The sequence below is a fragment of the Scyliorhinus canicula genome, chromosome 2 (assembly GCF_902713615.1).
Source record: "Scyliorhinus canicula chromosome 2, sScyCan1.1, whole genome shotgun sequence".
Classification (NCBI taxonomy): Eukaryota; Metazoa; Chordata; class Chondrichthyes; order Carcharhiniformes; family Scyliorhinidae; genus Scyliorhinus; species Scyliorhinus canicula.
Genome location: NC_052147.1, coordinates 227,511,899 through 227,526,427, shown reverse-complemented (window position 1 = coordinate 227,526,427; position 14,529 = coordinate 227,511,899). Strand labels below are relative to the sequence as shown.

Here is a 14,529-nt window from a genome sequence, read left to right as displayed (position 1 = left end):
AGTGAGTGGAGCTAAAGAAGAAATTGTCCAATGTGAGAATAACTGGTGGATATGGGCCGGTTGGACCTCTGTTCAAGGAAGGAACAAAGAGCCGTCGGGCTACCTGGGTAGGGGAGGAATTGCGCATTCCTGGTGAAAAGATGACTGTTGGGGTCAAGAAACTGTTAAAGCAGCAGAGGGCATCTGAGGAGTTGCAGATGTAGGTGGGGAGAGACTGGACAAAGGGAGAGAAAAAGGTTAAGGCAGAGCACTTTGAGAAGATCTGTTTAACCATATATAACACTTACGCAAAAAATAATACCTGTAGAAAAGTAAAATGCTGGAGATTTTACAAAAAAGCTTGCTCTCGTGAGGCTATGTCACATGACAGACTTAATAACTAACTGTTACACATCACAGTCTCCTCTCTCTTTAATCTCACAACTAAAGAGGGCTGTTTGTTTACATGTCTGAGTTCTGAATCGCAATACCTGTTTGGATGCCACCAACGTGATTTTCACCACTTCTCCATTTTCTTTCAAAACAAAATGGCACATGAGCTTAATTGTTGACTGGTCCTACAGTTTGACAAGTTTTGACAGCAGAAATAAATTTTGACTGGCAGTGCATTAGAGACACATGTGCAAAAAGCTTCAAGTGGCATCATTTAGACCCCATGCTATTTTTACCTCTGCTTGCCTGATTTCCATCAAATTTAACCATGGGCGATACACACACATGGGGAAGCACAAATTTCAAATGATCCTCAACTAAAGCTAGAAAGAGCTTTGGTGGATCTCTTTCCGGCAGTCGCATATTGCTTTTTTTGTCTTAATGGGGTTTGAACGTTTGTGTAGCTCCTGCAGTCAAATAGTTGTTGCTACTTTTTCTTCTCCCAAAGAAAACGCAGAACATGATGAACTCTGAAAGGGTGTGAGGCTAAATGGAGGGAATGTGGAGAAAACACCAGACCAGAACTCGGTTAGCAGGAAAATTGGGTTGTTTAGTTTGGTTTAGTTTGGGTTGGATGTGGGGTTATGCAACTGAACAGGTGGTCTTGCTCTTCGTGAGAAAAATGTGCATGAGTTTGTTGCAGGAGGGTGAAGGAACGGAAGAGAGTTGAAATGAAATGAAATGAAAATCGCTTATTGTCACGAGTAGGCTTCAATGAAGCTACTGTGAAAAGCCCCTAGTCGCCACATTCCGGCGCCTGTCCGGGGAGGCTGGTACGGGAATCGAACCGTGCTGCTGGCCTGCTTGGTCTGCTTTAAAAGCCAGCGATTTAGCCCAGTGAGCTAAACCAGTTCATGGAGATGGTTAGTTATGAAGGATAATCCTGGAGAAATGAATAATGTTACTAGCGACCAGCCCCTGCAAACTAACATGCTATTGAGTTGCAAGCTCCATCGTCTATGGTGGGGCCTCCTGTCTTGTCCCAGTTACGACTTTGGGACAAATCTCTAAGATGCTCCCCAATGCAGACACAATTGTCTTATCCAGAGCCACCATATTTGTTGCCTGGTCCTGTGCTGCAAGCCTGCAGTCTGTCAGCTCCAAACCCAGGCTCCTTAACCTATAACACTGGTTTTTAGATCGCCGATCCAGCTGTGCACACATACCATGAGCTGGATTGAGGTTCCAGTCGCTGGAGACATGGGTTTGTGCTCCACCACTGCCACCGTGCCAGTAGGCTCTTTTTAGCTTCAGATTGGCACATAACCTGGAACATAGCATCCATTGTGTTCAGGTGAAAACATCGGGTTTTAATACAATCACAAAATCAAACTGTCCAATACTCAGTAGTAAATGTCCACAGCTTCAGGCCAACCAGTTCCCTGCCACTCTGTTTCATCCAGCCTATGCTGAGTTAGATAAACCCATGTACTTTGCGCTTCCTCAAGGTCATTGACAATCTGGCCAAGGGATTTTATCAAGTTGACCCTACTGCATGATCTTTCAGACCTCCCAGCGTTTCCAATTAAACTGTGTGGCAAGTCACCAGCACATGGCCTCCCATCACATATTTTGACCAATATTGCTGACAAGATTTGTATCTCTCCTGTGAACTGCATGTCCTGTCTCGCAATGAACATTTTGTTCAGATGCAACCTGTCTTCACCCCCACCAACTAAAATTCTCAGCCATTCTCAGGATGACACAACACAGCTTGCTTACCAAGCAATGCAAACGTAAAGCAATGCAAACGTAAGCACCATCAGCAGTTTTCAGAGTCTTGTGGATCTGGATCACACCACACCACAGTGTGCAAATTCTCAGTTCCACACTCTCCTTCAGGCTTATGATTAATCTTTGGTCCAAGATTCCCAGGTTACATGGGCAAAGCTGGAAGCCTCAAGCCTAATGTGTTCATGGGAACCACGGCCCAGCCACAAGAGAACGATGAGCCATGGCCTCCCCAAACCCCTCTTGTCAGTCTATACAATCCCTCGTTCTGCACTTCTCTGCTGTGGTCTCTGATCTGCCCCGGCACTTACAAATGATCCCTCCCAAATCCATGTTTTCCTGAGACCTTGGGCTGACCATTCCCAGATCAGAGTGTGCTGATCTCACAAGGTTAGAATCATCATGTCCTTTGGCTGGGACATCTTGAATTTGAGGTAATTAATACTGAACCAATTCATATAGGATTTTTAATTGCTTTACCCGATTCAGAAATGTTTAATGAAACATTGGTTGCACAGGAGCGTTGTTGATGTTTTGCTCTGTTTTGATCATTCAGTGAAAATGCAGAAATGTCCACATTTGCAAACTTGCTAGTTATGCAATGGAAAATGTGTTTGCCAGAAGTAGATGGCTAGTGTTCTATGTTCTTGATCATTCACAAGTAAGTCGATTGTTGTGTGTTGCACTGAGTATTAACACATGCTGAACTGTGGGCAGGCAATGTGAACAAGCTTTCTTTACATCCCCAATAGAGAAGGCAATGTAACAAATGGTCAGATCTTGCAATAGACAACATCAATGTGCTTTCAACTGTACAAAATGTCTGATTATTTTAAATCTGATGGAGCACAAATTAATGCAACAATAAAACATTCCTTGCATTTTATAAATGTAATTAAATTAGGTAAATTAATATAATTAAATTATACTTTACCACTAATAGTTAAAAGTGCTGTTTTAAGATTTTTGGTGCCACAGTTTTATTCTTCAGACATCTAAATATATTCAATGCCATTTTTCTTAAGGCCATTATGGTTAATGATTTCTACTGAGTAGTTTAGATTAACCCTGGAGGAAGATTTAGTCTACAGGGATAAAATAGAAATGAAAGATTAAGAAGAACAAGAACAAGTGGATATAGAGAAAAGACAACATTTTTCTCTCAGAATGATATGTTCTTTTCCTTGAAACTTTGTTTTTCATATCTTCTTTGAACTCAATTTCAAGGAAATCTGTGGCTCCAAAGTTGCCTTGAACTACTTGAAGTTTGAAACAGTTGGTGAAGTATCCTTGAACAAAGAAACATACGACTATCAATTTAGAGCAAAGTACACAGTCATCATAAATGGATACAAAAATAAATTGCGGGCTAGTGCTGTTAAGTTGCTCCATATATCTGCACTAGAATGAGCAGTGAAAGGTCAATTCATTTAAGTATTTATGTGGTACTCTTAGTTTATGCTCACCATGCAATGGGGACAGGAGTAAGCAGTCACCAAAGGGTGGAGAGATGGGAAGGAGAAGCAGAATGGAAGACCATGACAGGGAAAGTGAAAAAAACCAAATTGCAGTCACTTGATCAGATGGCAGCTGGGTGATTAGCGCACTGGTCAAGCACTCCAGCAGTGTTTTGGCCAACGTGGATTTGTACTGAACTGAAATTTCAACTTGAACAAATGCAATGTCAGGGAAATCAGATGGTGTATAAATGATGGCCAATCTGATATTGGCTTTTATCAAAGTTGAAAAATGTTGCCGCATGTCTGTGTGGGCAAGATGTTAGTCCTGCTTATTGCATGGAGTGCCAAATGACAGGAACTAAAACAGCATTGAGAATGAAATGACATGAAAAGCTGCCAGGACAGGTTGTCAGATTTTAAATTCCAGACTTCAGGTCAACACTTCAGATTTCATAGATTTGCCTTCCAACCCAACAAATCTAATATTGTGCTTGGGCGGGATTAGTGGGCGGGATTCAGTGGGCGGGTTAGTCTTCCCCGCAGGCGCAATCAGGTTCATGCACAGGAAGGGCTCGAACCTGATTTGGTGGATTTGAATCAATTATCATGCACTTAGCTTGGTTAATGTTGCATCTTCAGTCCTCGTTGTGCTGTCCTAACCACCAGGCACGATGCCATACAGTGCAAATACAGTGCTTTTTAAAAGTGTGAACCTGGTGCATTGCCTCAGAGAGGGAGGAAGGAGGTGGGCACCACTGAGCGCCAGGTCGGTACCGGAGATGGGGGATAGTCAGGGTTGTTCGGGGTGGGGCTGCTCAGGGGGTGTGACAGAAAGAGGAGGGCAGCTGTCGGGGGCATAAGGCTGCATTTGCGGGGCAGAATAGAGGTGGTCCTGATATCTGTTATCCATATTGTTTAAGTGAGCTATCAGAGATATGGCATGGGAGTATGGGGCGGTTGTGGGGTGTAATGAGGCTGAAGAGGCCGGGTTCAGTCGACTGGGTCAATGAGACCCCAAAACGGGGACACTGGGAAGGAGAGGGAGAAGCTGTCCAGGAAGCTCAATGGCTGAGGCATGACAGCAATTAGGGCCACAATTTTATGGAAAGGGCTACATGCTGGAACTGGCTGTCCCGCCAGCTGATTCGCCGGGACCGCACCCGGCAGCTCCCTGCTAACAAGAGGGAGCAGGTCTTACACCGATTCCACAGAGCAAACCCCAGACAGCACGCAGCCGTGCCACCGTGCAGACCCACTCCACGATTCGGAGATACCAACCTGATGGGATGCGGTGAAGTCCAGGCGGGATACCCTGTACCACAGAGGGGCTCAAGAGGGTCAGCCACAGGGCACCTAGTGCTGCCTGGGAGGCAGTGGCAGCTCGGGGAATGTCACCAGGAGGACCACCACACAGTAACGCAAGCAGCTAAACGATCTTCACCACACGGGTGAGTTGCCATCGGTCTCATGACACCGGTCCCGCCTGCCACCCCTGCCCCCCCCCCCCCCCCCACTCCCACCCGCATGATTCTGCGCACTGCACCACCCATCCCCAGCACAATACCATGCCCGTGCCTCAGCATACCCTGACACCCACAAGCACCCATCCCCAGCAGCCTCCCTGTCCCCCACCCTGCCTTCACCCCTGCAATGCATGCAGCGTGCGACTCACGATGCCCCCCTCTGTATCCCCGCACGAGAGGTTGGTCCACAACAGACAGGAAAGGGCCCAGACAGGCGGCAGGGTGCCGGACATCAGAATCCCCCCCCCCCCCATGTGAGGAACAAGCCCTGGACATCACGGGAGTGGCCGAGGACAGACCGGCCTCCAATGTTGATGCGAGGTTGGCCTGAGTCGCAGAGGTCCAGTCGCATCATGCCAATATGATGATCCTGCCCACCCACTGACCACATGTCCATTCTCCCGCAGGATCTCCAGCAGCGGTGCCAGTCCATCCAGGGTGCTCCCCCTGCCCCACCCCCACTATCCAAAACAACACCTCTGAGTTGAGCTCCGAGGATGCCACCATTGAAGCGTCACAGCTGTCATCTCCACCTTCCATCAGCACAGATACATACACCTTGGTGGACAAATGTATCAGCAGGCTTCTGGGGCACAATCTGGTGAGCACCACACGGTTGCTGATGTACATCAGGTGGAGGCAGGAACATCCAAGGGAGGCAGCAGTCCTGGATCCCAGGACCCAGCTGGGTCCCAGAGTTAATGCAGTCGCTAGGTTATGGCCGTGAGAGTCAAAGGGGGAAGTCAGCAGCACTCCAGTGGGTCCATAACCAATAGGAGGAGCCCCAAAGGCTATGTGCGCAGGAAATTGCGGCGGCAATGCATGGCACCGAGGCCAGCACTGCTGGGGTGGTGACCGCAGTGGAGAGCCTGGAGCACGATGTCAGCATCATGAATGCTGTTTCCAAGGCATTGCTCAGTCAGTGACGGCCATGGCTGAGTGCCCCAACAGCATCTCTGAGTCACAGGGGGAAGTGTGTCTGACGCGGGTGGACCTCGCTGAGTTTTTACATAGATTACATAGAACATACAGTGCAGAAGGAGGCCATTTGGCCCATCGAGTCTGCACCGACCCACTTAAGCCCTCACTTCCACCCTATCCCCATTACCAAATAACACTTCCTAAATGTTTTTGGATACTAAAGGCAATTTAGCATGGCCAAACCACCTGACCTGCACGTCTTTGGACTGTGGGAGGAAACCGGAGCACCCGGAGGAAACCCATGCAAACACGGGGAGAACGTGCAGACTCCGCACAGTGACCCAGCGGGGAAATCGAACCTGGGACCCTGGCGCTGTGAAGCAACAATGCTATCCACTGTGCTACCGTGCTGCAGAGCATGTCCCAGTCTCAGTTGGGCATTGCTGAGGTGCTCGAGAGCATGTCCTGGTCGCTGAGAACCATTTCCCAGATGCATGTTGACATTGGCGATCATGGCCCTGTCACAGAGGGGCATCGCTGAGGGCATCGACACCATGGTGCAGGCAATGGGGAACTGCGGGCTGGCAGGTTCCGAAGATGCATGGGCACCCAGAGCTCAATCCAGCTGCTCTCATCCCGAGGTGACCCCCAGGCCCTATGGGCACGACCAGGATGAGGGAGCGCTGGAGGCCAACCCGGAGCATCCCGGAAGGCTTTCTGACTACTCCATTCGACCGTGGAGTCGCTATCATGTCATCCTGGTATTTCTGATTCGGCTTTTGTATCTCACGCAGCTGAGGCATGGGATACAGCTGAGTCCTGGGTTCCAGCAGACCTCCACTTGTCTGATCCCGGGATGTTCCTGTCTCCAACTGATGTGCATCAGAAGCAGTGTGATGCTCACCAGATAGTGATCCAGAAGCCTGCCTACTAAGAACGCCCACCGATGTGCTTGGCTCTGCGATGGTGGATGGTGCGGGTGATAGCCATGACCCTTTGTTGGTTTCCTCCTCCAGAATCTCCTCAGGCAATGTTCCTGCAAAGCAAGTAAAATGGTCTAGTGAAGGGTTTGGACTACACAGAACTCAGTTGAGGTTGGTCATCTGGATGAAGGTGCAGTGACTCCTCACATTTCCCTCGCAGGCCCGCCTTGCTCTCATCACAGGCCCACCTTGCTCTCATCACAGGCCCACCTCCCTATCAGCACAGGCCCACCTCTCTCTCAACACAGGCCCACCTCACTCTCAGCACAGGCCCACCTCCCTATCAGCACAGGCCCACCTCCCTATCAGCACAGGCCCACCTCACTCTCAGCATAGGCCCACCTCGCTCTCAGCACAGGCCCACCTCACTCACAGCACAGGCCCACCTCCCTATCAGCACAGGCCCACCTCGCTCACAGCACAGGCCCACCTCCCTATCAGCACAGGCCCACCTCTCTCTCAGCACAGGCCCACCTCACTCTCAGCACAGGCCCACCTCGCTCACAGCACAGGCCCACCTCGCTCTCAGCACAGGCCCACCTCGCTCTCAGCACAGGCCCACCTCGCTCTCAGCACAGGCCCACCTCGCTCACAGCACAGGCCCACCTCGCTCTCAGCACAGGCCCACCTCGCTCTCAGCACAGGCCCACCTCGCTCTCAGCACAGGCCTACCTCGCTCTCAGCACAGGCCCACCTCGCTCTCAGCACAGGCCCACCTCGCTCTCAGCACAGGCCCACCTCGCTCACAGCACAGGCCCACCTCGCTCACAACACAGGCTCACATCGCTCACAGCACAGGCCCACCTTGCTCTCAGCACACGTGCGCTCCTGTTCCTCCCTTGTGAGCTCCGTAGCTCTCTCCTGAAAGGGAGTCAGGATCCTCAGCTTGGGCATTCCACCGTCCGTCTTCTCTCGCTCGCAGCAGTTGTGGGAAAGCTTCTGCAGAAACACAATTGAAGATGATTTGAGCTGGCCAACTGGAGGAACAAATGTTGATGATTGTGGTGGTATGGATATTAGCACTGCCATTGGTGCAGAGCACTGGCTTCCCATTGGCTCTGGCTGGTCATGTGCCTCTCGTCCGATTGGTTGGGACTAGTCATGTGACTGCTCTCCAATTGGTCGAGAGGCAAGTAGGGCGGGGTATGAACCCAGAGTTCCCAGCGGTCAGCCTTTCTCTGTAGTCGACCACCGGGCTAACAACTAGCTGATTAAAGCCACAGTTCGGATCCTAATTGTGTCTTGAGTCGAATTGATGGTACATCAATGATACCTGGCATGAGTGGACACTGCGTAAGCAGGGAGGGGTTCTGATGAATGCAAGGGGATGTGAGGAATCTTGTGAGCATTAGGTGCTGGAACCCTGCGAGTTGGCAGCATTTGGGATCATGGTGACATTCCAGGGGGCGACGGCAAGGTAGAGTGCAGAGATGAGACCTGCAGCACTTATCCTGGTAGAATCGAGCAGGCCATTGATCTTCTTGACACACTGCACTCCTGTTCTATTGTGCAGACTGCTGGTACTAACCAGTGTTGCGACTGTCTTCCAGGTACGACTTGACACCATGGTGGAGGGTCTCCTGCCAGCCTGTGGGTGTATTGTTGCCCGCCTCTCCTCTTCAGCATTCAGCATAAGAATGAGGGCACCCTCCGTGAATCGAGGAGCTGGTTTCCTCACTACCATCCTCTTAGCTTGAGTGACAGCAAGTGATGTAGAGCCGTTTCAATGCAGTGCCTTCTTGGGGCGGGGGTCGAATCAGATGCTTCATACCTCAGGCGTGATGTTTTTCACTCGGGGCGGTGGGCGGGGGAAATATTTTTCTAAGTACCTGAAAATTGTGGCCCGGAACACGCCGCCAGGGCAGAAGTGAATCGCACCAATTTTTGTATTATTTTTTTTTCATAGAATTTACAGTACAGAAGGAGGCCATTCGGCCCATCAAGTCTGTACTGGCTCCTGGAAAGAGCACCCTACCCAAGGTTAACACCTCCACACTATCCCCATAACCCAGTAACCCCACTCAACACTAAGGGCAATTTAGCATGGCCAATCCACCTAACCTGCACATCTTTGGACTGTGGGAGGAAACCGGAGCACCCGGAGGAAACCCACGCACACACGGGGAGGATGTGCAGACTCCGCACAGACAGTGACCCAAGCCGGAATCGAACCTGGGACCCTGGAGCTGTGAAGCGATTGTGCTGACCACTATGCTACCGTGCTGCCCAATTTCTGTGCCAAAATTGACACTTTTGTAATTTTTTTCAGAACATTTCGTCCCAAATCTCCAATTCTTGCCTCCTGACCATTCCTGACTAATTGCTCCACCACTGGCGACTGTGCCTTCTGCTGCCAGGGGAATTTCCTCCCTAATCCGCTTTCCCCTCCTCTGGTTCTCTGTAAAATCTAACTCGTTGACAACCTTGCAACCATCTGTCCTAATACCTTCGTGTGGCTCAGTTCCAAACTTTGTTTTATAATGTATTTGTGAAATGCATTTTACTATAGTGAAGGCATTTTTATTTGCTTAACATTGCTTTTTTAATTAAAAAAGCACAGGGGTTATCAAGGAATACTCCTCTCTGTACTTCAATGTACTGCATAGTTCACATACCCTCCCACAACTGTCATTGGCTTCAGAAGATAGTAGAATTGACAGTTTCTTAAAATGCTTTGTGATTTTTGATTTCTTTCAGAAAAAAAAAATAAAAAAATAAGGGGCAGCAGGGTAGCATGGTGGTTAGCATAAATGCTTCACAGCTCCAGGGTCCCAGGTTCGATTCCCGGCTGGGTCACTGTCTGTGTGGAGTCTGCACGTCCTCCCCCTGTGTGCGTGGGTTTCCTCCCAGTGCTCCGGTTTCCTCCCACAGTCCAAAGATGTACGGGTTAGGTGGATTGGCCATGCTAAATTGCCCGTAGTGTCCTAATAAAAGTAAGGTTAAGGGGGGGGGGGGTTGTTGGGTTATGGGTATAGGGTGGATACGTGGGTTTGAGTAGGGTGATCATGGCTCGGCACAACATCGAGGGCCGAAGGGCCTGTTCTGTGCTGTACTGTTCTATGTTCTATGTGTCTTGACGACCTGATTCAGACATAACTCTGGTACTTTTATGCTTCAAAATGTTTATGCTCTTTTGGAGGGTTGGTGCAGACTTGATGGGCTAGGTAGCCTCCTTTTGTACTGTGGGGATACTGCGAAAACAAATTGCGCCAACTTGTGTGAGTGAGCATGGCTTTTGACTCTCTTTACAGATCATAGCAAAAGAAGCTACAACAAGGGCTTCCTGACCCCACTTCAGACAAATCAGTTTGAAAATGCATTGGGAGGCTTTCAATCTATGCTATAAAGCGTTTAGCACACCTTATGCGCGGTATTCTCCCCCGGCCGGGTGGGAGAATTGCCGGGGCGCTGCCGCCCCAACCCCCGCACGCGATTCTCCCACCCCTCCCGAAACCAGCGCCGTGCGAATCGCGCCGGGCCGCTCGGAGAATCGCCGCAAACGGCGAGCTGCCGATTCTCCAGCCCAGATGGGCCGAGCAGCCGCTCCGTCCACCCCTGGTCGCTGCCGGTGGGAACTCTGCGAGAACGCTCGGTGAGGGCGGCCTGTGGGGGGGCCTCCTTCACCGGGGGAGGCCACCGAAGGGGCCTGGCCCGCGATCGGGGCTCACCGATCGGTGGGCCGGCCTCTCACCCCCCGGGCCTACATTCCGCAGCGGCCGGCCCCTGAACACCCACGCCATATTGCATCGGGGCCGGCACGTATAAGAAGTTCCCCGCGCATGTGCAGGATGGCACGGCCCAACTGCACATGCGCAGGATTGAGCTGCCTGTGGTGGTATGATTTACATAGCTGTCTGCCATTGGTGCAGAACACCGGCTTACCATTGGCCCTGGTCGGTCATGTGCCTCTCGACCGATTGGTTGAGACCAGTCATGTGAGGGCTCTCCGATTGGTCGAGAGGCTGCGTTAACCACGCCTCCATACCGAGGTATAAATAGTCAGAACGCCCGGCAGTCGTCCATTTATTGTAGTCGACCGCAGGGCTAAGTTCTAGCTTATTAAAGCCTAACTTTTGTACAGCAACTCGTCTCGCATTCAATTGATGGCTCATCAATTTAATAAGCTAGATTTTTGAAGATGGAGTTCCGGATCAAGCCCGAATGCCTCCGAGTCAGCCCGCAAACTCCGAACTCTGCAGAAATTTTTCAACATTGGCTGGCATGTCTCGAAGGATACCTGTAATCTGCAACCAGCCCCCCCACCATGGCACAGAAGCTTCTCATCCTCCACTCCAGCATGGGCACAGCAGCCTACGCGATGATCAAGGAAGAGAAAGATTACGATGCCGCCATGCTTAAGCTGAATGGACAATTTCTTAAACCAGTCAACAGAGTATTCGCCCGACATCTGCTGGCCACCAGACAACAGCTCCCCGGTGAGTCATTAGACCAATTTTACCAGGCCCTCGCTATCCTGGGGAGGAATTGCTCTTGCCTCCCAGCTACGGAGCACATGGAACTGCTGATCAGAGATGCTTACGTGGCTGGGATGCAGTCCCCTGCTATCCGCCAGCGGATGCTGGAGAAAGACGACCTCAGCTTAACTGAGGCACGGACTCACTCCACCTCCCCGGAGGTCGCCGATTTAAACGCCCGCGCCTATGTCCCCACCGCCATCCGCCGCTCCCGACCTCCCTCAGGCTTGCGCCGCGGGACGCCCCGACAAGTCCACGGGGCCCCGCTGCTATTTTCGTGGGTTCACGAAACACCCTCGCCCGTGCAGCCCAGCCCGCTCCGCCCTCTGTAAGAGCTGCGGGAAGAAGGGCCACTTCACATCCGTCTGCCAGGCCAAAACGGTCGTTGCTGTTCCGCGCAGCGACCAGGGATCCCCCCCCTCCAGGCCCTTGCTGGCCCCTCCAGTACGCTGCGCCGATCTCTTTCCCCCCCCCCCCCACCCCCACCCCCGGGCCCCTGCGCCCGGCCTGCGCGCCTCTCTATCCTCCGGGCCCCTCCAGCGCACCGCGCAACTCTCCACTCGCCGTCCCCGGGCCCCTGCGCCTGGCCTGCGCGCCTCTCTGCTCCCGCTCCCAGCCGCTCCGGTCGGCTCGCCGGCACCGCTAACTCCGCCCCCCTCAACCATGAGGGCCCCATGGGCGCCGCCATCTTGGGGCGCCGACTCCACGTGTGGGTCCTGGGCGCCGCCACCTTGAGGCGCCGACCCTAAGTGCGGATCTTGGGCGCCGCCACCTTGGGGCCCCGACTCCACGTGCGGGTCCTGGGCGCCGCCATATTGGGGCGCCGACCCCACGTGCGGATCCTGGGCACCACCTTCCGGGACTGGCACGCAAGGTTCTTCCAGCATCTACTCGGATGACGACGACGAATATGGATTTTCCCCACGGCTCGCGGCCATTCAGCTCGACCAGTCATGTCCACACACGCTCGCCAAAACGACAACGCTGATCTACCTCAACGGCCACGAGACGGGCTGCCTGCTGAACTCCGGGAGCACGGAAAGCTTTGTTCACCCTGCCACGGAAGTCGTCCTCCGGATCCCCTCTCCCGACGTGGCTGGCCGCCCCCGGACCCATCTTGCTCCGGAAGCATGTGCGGGTGCACAAGTCCGATCCGTTGGTGGAACAAGTCCAGTTACTCCACGCTAACCCGCAGTATGCATATGTGGAGTACCCTGACGGTCGGCAGGACACGGTTTCCCTCCGGGACCTGGCACCCGCTGGCGTGCGTCCCTCCCCCCCCTTCACCACAGACCCCCCCCTGTTTTTTTCCCCCCAGCGACCCACCCAGGCCACCCCTTCCCCATCCATGGCGTCTCCACAGCCAGCTCGGGTGACAGAGACAGTTCAAGGACCATCGCTCCCGGCCTCCAGGACGTCAGCGGAACCACCACCATCGGCTGAACCGACGTCACCTACTCCACTGCGGCGGTCTGCCAGAACGTCACGGGCCACAAAAAAACTGATCGAATCGATTTAAATTACAACAGCTCCATGGACTTTGTTGGGATTTTGTGTACTATTGCTAATTGGCTGGGCCAGTGGGAAGCCAAAAATGTAATAAAAGAAAAGTAGAGAAAATTTTTGTTCTCCCGGCTGCTACTCATATCACCAGTTCTCTCTCTCCCCCCCCCCCCCCCCCCCCTCCCCGCCCCCGGCTCTCATTGATCCCCCCCCCCCGGGCTTCTTTCTCTGCAAGGGGTGAATGTGGTGGTATGATTTGCATAGCTTTCTGCCATTGGTGCAGAACACCGGCTTACCATTGGTCCTGGTCGCCTGGTCGGTCTTGTGCCTCTCTACCGATTGGTTGAGACCAGTCATGTGAGGGCTCTCCGATTTGTCGAGAGGCTGAGTTAACCACACCTCCATACCGAGGTATAAATAGTCAGAACGCCCGGCGGTCGTCCATTTATTGTAGTTGACTGCAGGTTCTAGCTTATTAAAGCCTAACTTTTGTACAGCAACTCGTCTCGCGTTCAATTGATGGCTTATCACTGCCCCAACTGTGCATGCACGGATTGGCGCGGCAAGGCTGGAGCGGCGTGAACCGCTCCAGCGCCGTGCTGGCCCCCTGTGGGGGCCAGATTAGGACGTGCCCAGGCCCTGTTCGCACCGTCGTGAAACGCGATGGCATTCACGACGGCGCGAACACTTGGCCGCCATATTGTAGAATCGCCCCTATATGCTTTATCTAGAATTTGTAAATGCTTTGATTAGTGTACAACTAGGCCCTTCTAAAACGAACAATCATTGGTGATTGAACCAATAGGGAGAAGAGTCAGAACAAGAATGGGCTGGATTAACCGTTCCGCCGCGTCAGATTTCTGGTTCAGCACGCCGGCGGGATGCTCCCTTTCAACAGCTGGTCAATGGGGTTTCCCATTGTGGGGCAACCCCACGCCGTCGGGGAAACCCCCAGGCTGCCGGCAAAACGGAGCATCCCGCCGGCGGAGAATCCAGCCCAATAAATCGAAGTCTGTGCTCTTTGAAACTTGTCAAAAATCTGTCCTTTCTACAACTGGTCATTGTCCTTGAAATAATGAATAATTTAGTTAGCATGGGTTCAAATCTTAGTGGCTTCATTTAAACAAGTGATGCAGTCCTCTTAACATACGCAATGAATCACCAGAAACTAATGTTTCAAAACATTTGTCTCACCTATCTAAAATCTAGTAAGGATGTAGAATAACTTGCCATAATTTTGCAAAAAAACCTTTGAAATAATTTGAATTGTACTAAAAAGACTTCTCTCCTTGAAAGAAGAAAAGTGTACCAGGAATTAACAGACCATGAATTTTTACCTTCTTTGTTCGGGACCAAAAACGTGTGTTGTTGCTGAGAGGGGCACATCTCCCTTCACACAGTTGGAATTCAAAATTGTAGCAATTTCGAATAGGTTTGAGCCCAATTATAATGTCAACAAATTACCAGTCATTTTGGATATGGCAAATTCTTCTGCCTATCC

The 14,529-nt window shown here is 51.8% G+C and overlaps 1 protein-coding gene and 1 long non-coding RNA gene across 2 annotated transcripts in view; one reads left to right on the top strand and one right to left on the bottom strand.

The window, feature by feature from the left end:
• LOC119961991 (growth factor receptor-bound protein 14-like) overlaps positions 1–14,529 on the top strand; it is a 302,798-nt gene that overhangs the window by 54,893 nt on the left and 233,376 nt on the right. The window lies entirely within an intron of this gene.
• On the bottom strand, positions 2,617–7,985 carry LOC119961994. Its single transcript, XR_005459781.1, has 2 exons — positions 7,855–7,985; positions 2,617–3,452 (listed from the first exon to the last, which is right to left on the bottom strand). It is a non-coding gene; the product is annotated as an uncharacterized LOC119961994 (long non-coding RNA).